Below are 15471 nucleotides of genomic sequence, written 5' to 3' on the forward strand. Positions count from 1 at the left end.
TACATGACTGAAGATGCATTTTCCTCTGCCCTGCAGGATTTAGAAGGAAGATTAGTAGCCTTAATTGCATCCTCCATCGAAGGGGATAGAAAGCATGCTAGATCCCTCTCTCCTACTCCAAACCCATTCCCAAGAGAAAAGTGGGCACTAGGGGTGCGCATCTTCACTGGTCTCACGATTCGATTTGATTACGATTATCAACGATTCAATTCGATTAGATTCCGCGATGCATCACGATGCATCACGATTACTGACATGCTACCACTTCCACTTGGGCCACCTAGGCGGCCCTTCCTCTCTGCAATCTTCTGGGACACATCAGAGGTCCCGGAAGATTGCCCGGCTGTGCAGAGAGACATGCGCACCTGGCCATGAAGCTGCAAGATGTCACACCTGGATGCCCAGAGTAGTATTGCCAGTGCCGTGGACAGGCAGGGGAGAGAATGGAGGGTTCGGGTGGCCACATCGCTGGCTTGTGGGACAGGTGAGTGTCTTTTTATTAAAAGTCAGAAGATACACTTTTTTTGTAGCTGCTGACTTTTAATAAACAAAAAAAATTACTACGCGCCCCTCTCTGCCAGCGATCTTCTGGGACCATTGTCTGGCCAATGGCAGAGCGCAGTGCGCGTTCCGGCCGTAAGCTGTCACGGGTGCGTGTCACTGCCAACATTAGATATGATGGCGCTAAGGAGAGGAGGGGGGAGAGGATAGATGCTCCGTGCAGCCACAGGGATGGACCGTGGGACAGGTGAATGCGATTATTAAAATTCAGCAGCTACACTTTGTAGCTGCTGACTTTTAATAAACGAAAAAACGGGTGGAACTCCGATTTACTAAGCGCACTAATCTGGTGCACTACAGGGTACAGGAATTCACACACACCCGGCTGCTGGGAGGTCAGGAGGGATTAGAATCCAAATCCACAACTGACAAACAGCCCTGTGAAGTTCCCTGTACTGTCTCTGTGATGACATTTACCCGGCCCCCCTCATTTGTACCTTCCAGCACACTAGGAGTTAACACAGTGGAATGTGCAAACGAGAGGGGGGGAGGGCCGGGTAAATATCATCACAGAGCAGATGTAGGAGCCGGTGTATGTAGAGTACAAACATACTTGTACTCTACATACTGCTGCTAAAAAAATATCTGTGTGGTGAGACTGGTGATAAATGCAAATATAATCCATTAAGTGCCCACCGCTGTATGTGCATTCTAAAATATATGCAGCTTTTCATACCTCGTTTCTTAGTGTGTGTGTAACTGTATAAGCTGCTCATGTGACTGCTCACTGCTCTCCTTGTTCTGTCAGGTCAGTGGGTGTTCTCAGGGGCTGATGTCAGGAGAGACGTGAGAGGAAAGGGGCTGGCCGGACTGAGCAGTCACGTGAGCTGTGTATACAGTTATATACACACGCTAAAAAACAAGGTATAAAGCTGCATTATTTAAAGAAAACACATACAGAGGTGACCACTTAATGGATTATCATTGTATTTATTAAAAAAAGGCATTTTGACAAAAACACTCAGATCTCTCTTCCGGGAGGGGCAGGGCAAGTCGGGATGACATCACTCGACATCGATTTATGGGGTCGCATGCATCGATGTCGCATAGGGGACCCCCGAATTGTGATGCATCGATTCAGCGATTAAATTCCACACCCCTAGTGGGCACAGGATGAGGTATCACAAAGAAAAACAAGCCTATTATTCCTCTGCGGAGGAAACAACAGTTGATGAACCTTATGCAACCTCGCAATCTTAGAGACTGATGGTACAAACTCTTACGGAGATGGTTCGTTCCACTTTCATGCTACCCCTAACAGAGTCAGCTGAAAGTTCGGTTCCTTCCTTGGATTCTTTAAAAACCTTTACAGCCTTTTCATGCATTACTAGAAAAGCTTATTTATGCTGATTGGGATCACCTGGATAAGCATTTTTCTCCCTCCAAAGAGTTTCTCAGTTCTCAATCCCATGGAGGAGAAATTCACAAAAGATAGAAAGTACCAGCAGTAGACGCTGCGATTTCCATCATCAATAAAAATGTAACTTGTCCAGTAGACAATGCACAAATTCTTAAGGATCCAACAGATAAGAAGTTGGAATTTTTGTCAGTCCCTAAACGACCAGTTCAAAGAGGCCCTTAGGGAGGTCCCTGCACAACAGGCCCGTGAGTTAGCCGAACTACCAAGGGCACTATGTTTTGCCATAGACGCCATAAAAGACTCTATCCACCAAGCGTCCCACCTTGCACTTGTGCTAAGACACATGCGTAGGACCCTGTGGTTAAAAAGTTGGTCAACTGAAGCATCTTGCAAAAAAGCTTCTGACTAGTTTCCCTTTTCATGGGGAGTGACTACTTGGGGAGGATTTGGTCAAATACATCCAAATGATTTGTAGCAGGAAAGGTACTCTTTTGCCCAAAAGAAGGTATAAACATCCTTTTATTTAAACATATTCCTTCCCCTGCGCCAGGGCAAGCTGCCTCTAGGTAGTGGCGACGGCCTCCCCCGTCAGACTCTAGAGGAGAAAACATTCAGCCCCTGTATACATGATTGAAAATGCCTTTTTTTCCAACGCTCTCCAGGGCCTAGAAGGAAAATTAGCGACTTTCCAAGGATAGGGAGCGTGTTATAGCCCCCTCTCCCACCTTAGATCCCTTATCAAGGGAACAGTGGGTAGAGGATGAGGGGTTACCCTCAGGTGATCAGGAAGAAAGGCAAACCGATTACTCCTCTACTGAGGAGACAACTGGAGTTGAACCTTTTTCAGCCTCGCAATCTGAGAGATTTCTGGTACAAATCTCTTACAGAGATGGTTTATGCCTCTTTCAAGCTACCTCTAGTAGAGTCAGCTGATAGTTCTGTTTCTTCTTAGGTTCCTTAAAACATTAACTGCTTTTCAATGCCTTTTTCATGCGTTTCCTGTACATGTACAGATCCACGCAGAAATTCAACAGATCCATTCTAGATCTAAAAGAATCTAAATCAATTCACGAAGATCGACTCCTTTCTATGGAGTCGATCAGGTCAGTAGTTTCTACCCTACAAGGAGGAAAACTTCTGGTGTCTATCGGTATCAGGGATGCATATCTGCATGTCCATATATTTCCCGCTCAGCAAAGGTTTCTGCAGTTTGAGGTAAAACAGCAGAATTTCAGTTTGTAGCCTTGCCCTTTGGGCCAGCTACAGCACCCCGAGTTTTCACAAAAGTGCTAGCCCTACCTCTAGCCAGGTTAAGAGCACAGGCCTTAAACAGTCTTGGCATACCTAGACGATCTATTGCTAATAGACCAACCGGTGTTATGAGTAAGGTGTACACATTACAACCAGTTACCTGGAAAAGTCTGGGTTGCTTTCTCAACCTAGTGAAGTCTCCCTTAAAACCGCTAAAAAAGCTGGAGTATTTTGGTCTGATCATAGATACAGCCCAGAAAAAGGTGTTCTTACCTAGGCAAAAAACAACTCCATAACAGAGTTGCTGCGGATGGCCAGGTCAAAACGAGATCCCTCCATTCGCCTTTGAATGAGGTTGTTAGGAAAGATGGTGGCTTCATTCGAAACAGTTCTTGTCGTGGATATTCCACTACACTCTTGCGCTAATAAGCACCCATTTCCGTCTTAATGATATAATACTTCTTACCTTTCAAGCCACTCATCCATGTAAACAGACATCACCAGCATTCTTACGTCCTCATCCCAGCATGGTCAGTCAGCATCACTGACTCACACTAGCCAGCATGGCCTTTTATTATCACAAAAGCTTTCACAAACAAGTGCAGATTCCAGCCAATCACTTCTTACATGGGAAGTGACATCAAATAAAATGACAAACAGTAACCCTTCCAACAGGGTTCATAAAGGAGGTGGTGTCTTCACAGACAGCCAATCCGATATTTTTATTCTTTCAAAAGAACCAATCACAGACATGTATACATTCAAATAGACTAGCAGTGATTGTTTGTAAACGATCAGATGCAGAGCCATGCTTTCTGTGAGACAAAGGTTACACTAGAAAGCTGTCTCTGCACAAAACCGCATGCAAACCGACTAACTGCTTTCAATGACGCGAACCATACAAAACCATGGCTCAGTGGGCCATAATATTCATATAGTTATGCTATAGTTCCCATGTACACAGACATGTTTGCTCAGAGTCATTAATGCAGTCGCCAAGAAGTGGCCAGTCTCTTGGTGAGGCATAAACGAACATCCTTAAAAGAGCAATCATATGTGCAGTGTCCACAGGAAGATTTTCACGGCCAATGGTCTTCCGCCAATGTCTGTATGTGCGAATACGCTCACATGAGCGCTTTACAGCAAAACCAACACTGGGGGACATCTGACAACATACATTTATAGGAATTTCCACAACAGTTCCCTATGCCCAGTTCCATTCAAGACTGTTGCAAATCAGTATTCTATTTGCTTGGAACAAAACGATCCAAGCTTTGGGTTCGCCAGTGCGGCTGTCCCCAAGGATGTCCCAAAGCCTCAATTGGTGGTTACTAAAGAATCTGCTAAAAGGTAAATCCTTCAAACCAGTTATCTGGAAAGTGGTAACGACAGAGAAGACAACTGTCCAAGGTTCAAGAACCGATCCAACAGTGTTCAAGAACCGAAAGAGCCTTACATATCAACACCCTAGAGATTCAGGCAGTGCGTCAGGCTCTGAAAGCCTGGACTTCCAGGTTAAGGGATTGTCCTGTCAGGATCCAATCCATCAATGCCACGGCTGTGGCCTATATCATTCACCAAAGGGGGCACCAAAAGTCTCTCAGCGCAGAGAGAGGTGAACCATATTCTAACTTGAGCAGAAAGAAATATTCCATGCCTATTGGCAGTAGACATGTTCAAAAGGAAAAAAATTGTTTTGTTTCGTTTTAATTAGTTAATTAATTCATTTCGTTTAGTTATATTCATTAAATTCGTTAAATTCGTTTCGGATTTCGTTTTCTACTGAATTCGAAAAATCGATCACATTCGAAAATATTTCAACCAAATTCGAAAATATTTCTACCGGATTCAAAATGATTTCAACATGATTTGAAATTATTTCAACCGCATTCGAAACTATTTCAACCGGATTCAAAAATATTTTGCGACCCGACTTGGTGCTATTCGTGACCCCGAGATATGTGGCCCCAAAGTCGGGTTGCAAAATGTAATTCTCTGCTGCAGAAAAGTGCTTGGCATTTTGTGACCCGACTTTGGGGCCACGTATCTCGGGGTCACTTGATGCTAGAAACCCCAAACAGATGTTGTAGTGCTAGTTCTATTGTGTTTGCATACCAAATTTGGTGTTTCTAGCTATAAGTGACCCCGAGGTATGTGGCCCCAAAGTCGGGTCGCAAAATGTCATTCTCTGCGTTTTATTATTGTGTCATTCTGTGTCGTTTGGGCACTGGGCTCTGCCGGTGGTGCTTTCCAAACCTTCTGGTACTGTTAGCTGCATAGCACTTTCCATGTTCAGAACTGTGGTGCAACCTTTGGTGTGATCCAGTCTCTGAGAAAGTTAACTAAACACACAATTTCAACTGAGCAGCAGGAGCTACTGCGATGTTGGTACAGTAATGTTCAATGTCTCCTTTATGTAGTGCTACTTCTAGGGGAGCCACCGCATTTTTGGGTCCTCCTGACCTGCTCCAGTGATGATCCATCCTGAACCTGTAACTGAGTGACATGGACACTCCTGGAAACTACTTAAATGGGCTCTATTGAGGGTCTAGAGTGCTGCAAGAGAAAATTGGTTAAGCAGATAAGAAAACAACTTTACATAGGAATACCATTACACTAAACCCAGGCTGAAATAGACTTTGAGATGTGCATGTGAAATGATAACAGTAAGGCCTAACTAACTTACAAAGGCCATGTCTACACCACTGCCCATGGTTACATTAGATGAAGTCCTGCTGGTACTGGGGCCCTGAGTGTTCCATTGGAGCACTCTAAGTTAGAGAAATATTTGTACTTCAAATGAAAGATGTCCCAAAGAGAGCCACTAACAAAGAAGGTTTAGGTAGAGCTAGTGGCCAAGAGACTACTTATCAACTTCTCATTTTGGGTTTCTGGTGTTCCCTCAGTAACCAGCAAAAAGGTCTTCCCTCTCAATCTGGCATTCAGCAGCTGTAACAGGCGGCTCTCTTTTTTAAAAGGTACTGGATCATCTACAGTCTCACACAGAAACACAGCTGCCATTTCTTTCACCCGAATCATCCACAGTCTCTCACCTGGATGGCAGGTTGCAGCAACAACAGATCAAAGCAAGTCCCCACTCTGCAGTACACGAACAGTCTCTCTGGGCTTTTCAGCACTCAGTACAGATTGCTGCACAGAACATGGTTGGGATCTCTGCACCAGCAGTGCACGTGCTTCTCCTGGCAGCTCTGTCACATACTTCCACTAAGCCCTGTCCCCAGGCTCACTGGAGCACTCACTCAGTATACAGTTGCCTTAGCCCTGCCCCAGGGCTCTAGGCAAGGCAACCTTCTGGACACAGAAAACATTTTTTCAATATGAAGAATTTTTTTTCCACCATTGCTCCTATCCTATCTGCAAGAGAAGCCATTCAGATCCCAAACACAAGAGGAACAGACCTGCTTCATTGAGTCTCTCCGGATCACGATCTACTAACAGTTGTAGAACAGCCTGCAGTTCCCTGATAAGGAGTCTGACACTGATAACCGTGCTCCTTGTATTCTGGTTGAGTTTACTCACTTCTCTCCCTTAGCTCTATCAATTATGCCCCCCTTTTCCACTTTGTCTAGGGAACAGTTCTCTGTACATATTTTTGGTAGATTTTATGGGCCAACCTGCAAATAAGATTGCTAACACTGCAGAGGCTGTACGTGAAGTTCTGCACCATCTCTTACAGAATCATCTAACATTCTAACATAGATTATTCTGCATGTTAAAGAATTCTGTAACATTCCTGGAGCTGTAGTGGCCTCTGTGATCTTTATTCCTGAGAAGCCCCAGACTTCTGAAATAGCTCCCAGTTTAAAGGACTCACATTCAAAATGAACCGGCCATGGCTTCTACAAGTGATAGGCCCTCTCTGGAAATCCTAAAAGGGACAAAGATTGTCAAAACTTTCCTGGTAAACTCCTGACAAATTGTTTACTCATCCCAAATCCCAAATTTGTATACCAATATCCGTCTGATAAGCTTTTTATTAAAATGTGTGCTGTTCCCACTGTTGATCTAACATTACCCCACTTAACAAAACACTAACTATTAGGCCGCGTACACACGCGGGGACTGTTCGCTCAACTTTGTTCGTCAAACAGTTTCAGCAGACAGTCCGCTCAAAATTAGCATGGACGGACTTGGCCACACACTACGAACGAACAGTCCGCTGAAACCCTGCGCGATGATGTGAACGGCACGTACGACGGGACTAGAAAACGACGTCCTATACGCTGCAATGCAACCTTCGGCGTATAAATTCTTTCTGAGCATGCGCGGAACTTAGTTTGACGAACAAGCCTACACACGCGGGGACTGTCCGCTCAAACCAAGTTTCAGCGGACAGTTTTTCCGGATTTCCGAAAAACTTTGTTCGTCAAACTGTCCGCTGAAACTGTCCGCTGAAGCCCACACACGAGCGGACTGTCCGCTGAAACACTGTTCAGCGGACAAAGTTGAGCGAACAGTCCCCGCGTGTGTACGCGGCCTTAGTGTTTGAAAACCCTTTCCAAATTTCTGTTTTCACTAGCAGGCTCTGCTATGCAACTTTCTATAGTTGTAATGTCAGGGGAGTGGACTGATGTTGAAGGATCCAGCTTCAGTCCCTGTTGACCCTTTAGTTGTTGCCTTCAGCCCAACATTACTCTGTTGAGGATCTAGCTGAGGTTATCCATGTTATCTTGCAAATGAGTCACCTGTCTATCGACATATGGCGATCTCTTGAGCTAAAATGTTCTCTTTAACTAAAATGTTGGTCTGTGGAACAGCAATGTAAAAACACTTGTTGTGCTTGCCCTTTGATGTTGAGCATCTTTTTTGTGCTTCACTGGATAATTTCATGAAGGACATCACTAGTGGCAAGAGTACCCATTTACCCCAGCATAACAAGCCTACACCTTAGTCTCGCAAATCTTTTTCTGCCTTTTAATCCAATAAAAGAGTTCCTTCATTTTCTCTCGGGTGTCTCGGTCCAAAGCAATGACATCATAAAGGAAGGCCCCCACTTTACAAAGTGGAGGATGTCTGTTCGCCTTTGTGGACACCTGGTCAGGAAGCGTGTAAGATGCCAGGGTAAGAGATGTGGTGTCACGATTACAAGCTACAGTTCCATTCTCTGCTTCACTCCGCTTTATGTTTTCCAACCTACCCGTGTCTTTGCAATGGTTAGCAGATCTTCATTTTGCACTTGCAGACCTTTTGAACCAAGAAATTGTTACAATTTTAAAATTGGTTGGGGTGTTACTAAAACATTTTCAGTGGTCTTGAAGATCTTATGTGTCTTCAAGTTCAAACTGTCTACAAGAACTCCACCAAGTTATAGCCTATCCCATCAGGGAGACTTTCTAGCCTCAGTGGAAATAAAGCATACATATTTACATGTGTTCATCCTTCCCTTAATGTTATCTACCCTACTGCTAGCATTGCTACACTCCCATTGTAGGACACCTTGATGACTTTCTTTTGAGAGAACAGTCAGCTCAAATTTTGTCCATCAATGTGATGTAAATAACCAGAGCCCTAAACAGGTTTGTTTGGATTCTGAACCTTCAGAAGTCAGAACTGGAGCCAACAGATTGCTTGGAATATCTGGGTCTAGTTCTAGACACAGTCCAAGCAAAACTTCTGACTCTCTGCTCCCAGAATCAGACTCTACAGTCCAGGAGCCATCCAACTCTGCACTTAGGCCTTAACATTCTGGCCTTTAGGGTAATTATGTGAGGAAGTTCCATTTTCTCAGTTCCACTGCAGAGCCTTACAACATTCTGTCTGTGTGGTACAAGAAGGTACTATCTCTAAACAAATAGATATGCCTGATGGTGTCTCAGGAATCCAGCTCTGGAGTTGAGAAAACCCTTCCTCCCACTATCTTGAAAGACCTTATAGGTGTAGTGAACAATTTCATTACATAAAATATTCATCAGAGAGAAACAAGAAGTCTTGCTGTAGCAAGAGAGGTAGAAAGGATTATAGCTTTGGCAAAACTACACTTTTCTGCCTTGTCAGGCAGACTTCTTCAGCTAACATCACCCGGACCCGGGGAATGGTCCGCCTCTGAAATTATTTCCTCATCTACTTCACAGAATTGAGATGAAGGACATGCCATTGATCTTCTTAGTTCTAAACTGAGTCAGGTGGATGTGGTACTCAAACCTGATCAAGCTTCTGGTATCTCCTATCTCAAGTTGCATTCCACCAATCTTCTTTATGGTTGCTGGCTTTAATGCCATGGCTGTTGAAGCTCAGTCTATGAGAGACAGCAGTTTTTCTTGAATTTATTTTTCTTCTTTTTTGAGTCAGTAACCCCCACTCTATTAAGATCTGGGGAATCTACCTATTTTAAGGTTCACTATAGCACATGGAAGGCTTACTTTGCTTAGTATGAAGAACAGAATTTTCACCCAGGGAATTACTATGTGGAACAAATGCTAAATTTTTTACAATCAGGTCTGGATTAACATGTGTCCCTGAGTACCATCAACGCTGAAATCTCCACTCTTGTGATCTTATTTCAAAGACTGCTGGCTTCCCATTCTTTGGTCAAACCCTTTGTAAAGGATGTCTCTCATGTAGTCCCTCCTGTACAACCTTCTTTAATTCTGCACATTCTCAATTTACTTCAAAGTCTGTCTTTTGAACCTATTAGGGATATTTTCCCCTTTCCACTCTCACTCACAAGGTTGTGTGTCCTTGTCGACATCACTCCTGCAAGAAGTTTAAGCTGGAGGCCTTGATTTGCAAAGAACCCTTCTTGGTCATACTTAAAGTGGATATAAACCTGATTCAGGAAATTTGTGCTGGGCGAATACAGTATATCTGCAAAGTTTACTTATCTCTCCAAAGCACTAAGTCCTGTGTCTTTCTGCTGTTTCATTGCTCTGTTATCAACATGATAACCTCTGACGAGTTCTCCGTCAACCAAGATAAAGCCAACCTGAAATTTGTGTTGTGGGAGGTTGCTATAAAATAGATTAGCAGAGAGCTTGTCTTGTCACAATACAGCTCTTCACATTAGTTCCATCCTCTACATATGTGGAGGGGGGGGGGGGGGCTTTCCTCCAATCAGCTGTCTCCCAATGAATGCCAAGAATCCACTCCTACTGCTGAATGAGGAAGTAAAAATTCTAGCCTGATGTTAGAATTCTAAAAAATATAGCAAGCTGAGGACAGCAGACCTAGAGCCTCCTTCCTTCCTGAGGCAGTTTTGGCTTTTCACCCAAACAGGATATTGTTCTTCCACCTTTTTTTCCAGCTCCAGTTCAATAGAAACTTTCCCTTCACTGTCTGGATGTACCTGTAGTTCACCATAAGTTTAGCTCTCAGCCACTGCTTCTGTTATAAAGTAACGTGAAAAGTAGCTGGTGGTAATAACAGGTACATCATCCCTCCGCTCTGTCTAAAACCATACTATCATTGATAATGAGATTTTTAAGGTGCCAAAAATACAGTGCACAATTGTATACAATTTTTTTTTTTTTACATAGAAAAAAACAAAACAAAACCAAAACAAAATAAACAATTAAATAAATCCAGTCTTTAAAAGTGACACCACATCATTATACAGTATCTCACAAAAGTGAGTACACCCCTCATATTTTTGTACCGTATTTTTCGGACTATAAGGCGCACGTAAAAGCCTAAATTTTCTCCCAAAAACGACTGTGCGCCTTATAATCCGGTGCGCCTTATATATGACCTGTTGACATCGCTGGAGTTCTTTGTTAACAGTATCTGTCAGATGGGCGCGCATGGAGTCACAGATCAAGTCTCTTGACGTTAACCTTCGGACTATAAGGCGCACGTAAAAGCCTAAATTTTCTCACAAAATCGACCGTGCGCCTTATAGTCCGATGCGCCTTATAAATATGGAAATATCCATTTTATCAGCCGGTCGTTGCTAGTGCGCCTTATAATCCGGTGCGCCTTATAGTCCGATGCGCCTTATATATGGAAATATCCATTTTATCAGCCGGTCGTTGCTAGTGCGCCTTATAATCCGGTGCGCCTTATAGTCCGAAAAATACGGTAAATATATTTTGTAAATGTATATCTTTTCATGTGACAACACTGAAGAAATTACACTGAGTGTACAGCTTGTATAACAGTGTAAATTTTCTATAAATTTGTTGTCCCCTCAAAATAACTCAACACACAGCGATTAATGTTTACACTGCTGGCAACAAAAGTGAGTACACCCCTAAGTGAAAATAACCAAATTGGTCCCAAAGTGTTAATATTTTGTGTGGCCGCCATTATTTTCCAGCACTGCCTTAACCCTCTTTGGCATGTAGTTCACCAGAGCTTCACAGGTTGCCACTCGAGTCCTCTTCCACTCCTCCATGACGACATTGCATTGCTGGTGGATGTTAGAGACCTTGCACTCCTCCACCTTCCATTTGAGGATGCCCCACAGATGTTCAATAGGGTCTAGGTCTGGAGACATGCTTGGCAAGTCCATCTTGTTTACCCTCAGCTTTTTTAGCAAGGCAGTGGTGGTATAGGAGGTGTGTTTGGGTTGTTATGTTGGAATACTGCCCTGTGGCCCTGTCTCCGCAGGGAGGAGATCACGCTCTTCCTCAGTATGTCACAGTACATGTTGGCATTCATGGTTCCCTCAATGAACTGTAGCTCCCAGTGCCAGCAGCACTTATGCAGCTCCAGACCATTTCACTGCCACCACCATGCTTGACTATAGGCAAGACACACTTGCATAGCTCTCAACTGACCCTGATTTCAAGGGACTGTCCTTGATTTGGAGCATTGTTCTTCTGTCCTTCATTCCTCCTCATTTGTCCCTCATTAGGGTGTGATCTATATAGATGTATATATAATTTACTTTTTATCTACCAAAAGCACTAAACATTTCATCTTATTTCTAAATTGCTGCATTTGAAAATTCCAAAAGCCAATATAAAGGAATAGTAGTGGTAAAAAAGCACTTGCTTAACCAATCTTGATTTTTTGTACAATTATCCTTTAAGGGGGTGTGGCTAGGCATGTGCCTGCATGCTTTTGCTGATAGGTGTCCCTTATTCCCATCTCAAAAAATTGGGAGGTATGCTCTTGTCTTTGTACTCCTCACACATGCTTAACACCATCTGAACCAAATACGTTTATCTTGGTCTCATCAGACCACAGGAAATGGTTCCAGTAATCCATGTCCTTAGTCTGCTTGTCTTCAGTAAACTGTTTGCAGGCTTTCTTGTGCATCATCTTTAGAAGAGGCTCCCTTCTGGGACAACAGCCATGCTGACCAATTTGATGCAGTGTGCGGCGTATGGTCTGAGCACTGACAGGCTGACCTCCCACCCCTTCAACTTCTCCAGCAATGCTGGCAGCACTCATACGTCTATTTCCCAAAGACAACCTCTGGATATCACACTGAGCACGTGCTCTCAACTTCTTTGGTCGACCATGGTGAGGCCTGTTCTGAGTGAAACCTGTCCTATTAAACTGCTGTATGATGTTGGCTGCCAGGCTGCAGCTCAGTTTCAGGGTTTTGGCAATCTTCTTATAGCCTAGGCTATCTTTATGTAGAGCAACAATTATTTTTTTCAGATCCTCAGAGAGTTCTTTGCTATGAGATGCCATGTTGAACTTCCAGTGACCAGTATGAGAGAGTGAGAGCGATAACCCCAAATTTAACACACCTGCTCTCTATTCACACCTGAGACCTTGTAACACTAATGAGTCACAACACTGGGGAGGGAAAATGGCTAATTAGGCCTAATTTGAACATTTTCACTTAGTGGTGTACTCACTTTTGTTGCCAGTGGTTTAGAAATGAATGGCTGTGTGTTGAGTTATTTTGAGGGGACAGCAAATTTACACTGTTATACAAGCTGTACACTCACTACTTTACATTGTAGCAAAGTGTAATTTCTTCAGTGTTGTCATATGAAAAGATAGAATAAAATATTTACAAAAATGTGAGGGGTGTACTCACTTTTGTGAGATATTGGGGCTGATTTACGAACGGTTTGCGCTATGAGTTGCGGCGCACGCAATGGCCGTTTTCGTATTCACAAAACATTTGCGCCTGTAACAGCGCAATTCCCCATTTATTATAGTATTCTCGGTGCACAGGAGGAGGTGATCGGTGCACTGCGCATGCGCAAGCGGCATTTGTGCACGTTTAAATGCTTTGGTTCACTGCGCCGGCAAAATCTTAGTAAATGTCAAGCAACGTAAATGCATTTGCATAGGTTGAACGGGCGCACCTCTAAACTTGACTTTTTTTTTTTTTTTTACGCTGGTTCACTTTTATTTATTTTTTAAAGGATATTTGCACACAGGTCATGTTGGCATTAGGGATGAGCTGGCAATACACATAAAAGTTAATTGTTAAAAACAGCATTAAGAAAAAAAACTAAATTAAGAAAAAAAAATGCATGGGGGTCCCCTGAAATTCCATACCAGGCCCTTCAGGTCTGGTACGGATATTAAGGGGAACCCTGCACCAGAATTAAAAAAAAAATGGCGTGGGGTCCCCCTCAAAATCCATACCAGGTCCTTCAGGTCTGGAAGTCGTGTTGCCCCTGTGTAAATGTATTCTTAATGATTGTGACCTGGGGAATCATTAGCTCAGTGGTAGATGTGTTGTTTAGTGTCAGATGAAACTGTGCTTAAAGAGGAAGTAAACCCTGATGAGTTTACTTCCTCTTTCATTCCCTGCAAAGGCAAAGCATAATGGACTACTATGCATCGCATAGTAGTCCATTATGTGTTACTTACCTGACACAGGAGCCAGCGATGTCACCGCTGTCCCCTGTAGTCCGGCGCATCCATCTTCTCGTGGGTCTTCGCTGCTCCGCCGCTGTCATTCGGCGAAGCCGCAATGACGTCACTCCCGTGCATGTGCAAGGGAGCCGCCACGCGCGGCATATTTGCCTGTTGACGGTGCCACGCTCAGTGCGCCTGCGAGCAGCTGTCTATGACGCATGCGCCGTAGACAGCGGTGCCTGTCTTTCGGTAAATATCTCCTAAACCGTGTAGGTTTAGGAGATATTTCTTGGACCTACAGGTAAGCCTTAATCTAGGCTTACCTGTAGGTCAAAGTGTGTTGTAAGGGTTTACAACCACTTTAAGGGCCTGGTAGCTCACTTTTGTTAAAACAGCAGAAAACTATTTTTTGCTAAAGAAGAACCCCTGCATGGGAAACTGTATGTTGGAATAAAGTTTCCCACGCAGGGGGTCTTTGCTAGAAAAATATACACAGTGAAGAATGCCGAGCCACCTGACTTTTAAGGCTCACTCAGCCTCGGTCATATTACCATGTTGCGCAAGCCCATTCCTGGCCTCTAGGAACAGGTGCTCCTGACACTCCAGGCTTTTTCACTCCTTCGAGACTTACAGTTTCCTCTGGTCTCCAGGACTCTCTCCCAGATGTCTCAGCTATAGTCTCCCAGATTCTCTGGCTCCACTCTCACTCCACTGACCTGGAACCTCTCCTACATGGAGAGCTTCAAGGATATTGCCTTGATTGCTAAACAGGAGCAAACCTCTTCCCAGGCTGTAGCAACTGCGCCAACAACTCCTACTCCACTTCCACCTCCACCTGTAATTCTCACCAGACCAATATAAGGGCTCTGTGCCCCTGGGCACACACCCTGCTGGTTGACCACAAAACCCAGACACTAGGTTGAACATTTCTTCCCTTCCAAGGCACTTTGAAATCTCCAAACTATCAAGCCATATCTCCAAACTATGGAGCCATATCTGGACAAAAAAATAAATCCAAATAAAGCTGCAAAAAGCATTTTCTCCACTAAAAATCTATACTCTTGCACTCAGCAATTGTGCAAACCTTGTGTCCTTTTTATGACCATCTCTATAGTGACAGAGCCTCACCCTGTTACAGTACCTATATGTCAAGCTTATCTGCAACCTGCACAAAGTACCTCCTATTGACAGCTAACACAGCAGTACAGTGAATGATCTATGCACTATTTACCAGGAGACAATCTATAGTGGCAATCTATTCTACGGTTTAGATTTTCATATATATCATAATGTGATGTCACTGTTAAAGACTGAATGCATTTGATTTTTACTAGGTGGATATTCAGATCTCTGATGCCAATTTCAGATGTAAGATCCTTTAGTCAACTCTGTGAGCTACATGCAACCCACAGTTCTATTGTTTTTTTATTTGTTACTGTTGGACTGCTTTTGAACATTCCAGTTATCTCAGATAAACTCTTGTGTCCTTTAATGAATTATAAATAAAATAAGATTTTTGTAGTTATTGTGAAATCTGGATGTTCATTTAGGGACGCAGGACACTTTGT

General features: G+C 43.6%; 1 protein-coding gene across 5 annotated transcripts in view; it reads left to right on the plus strand.

Annotated features, from left to right (window-relative positions):
• LOC143989098 (DNA (cytosine-5)-methyltransferase 3A-like) overlaps positions 1–15471 on the plus strand; it is a 137143-nt gene that overhangs the window by 119564 nt on the left and 2108 nt on the right. The gene's annotated exons all lie outside the window — the stretch shown is intronic.

Source organism: Lithobates pipiens, unplaced genomic scaffold (assembly GCF_037356315.1).
Source record: "Lithobates pipiens isolate NorthernLeopardFrog02 unplaced genomic scaffold, aLitPip1_a1.2 Scaffold_18, whole genome shotgun sequence".
Taxonomy (NCBI): Eukaryota; Metazoa; Chordata; class Amphibia; order Anura; family Ranidae; genus Lithobates; species Lithobates pipiens.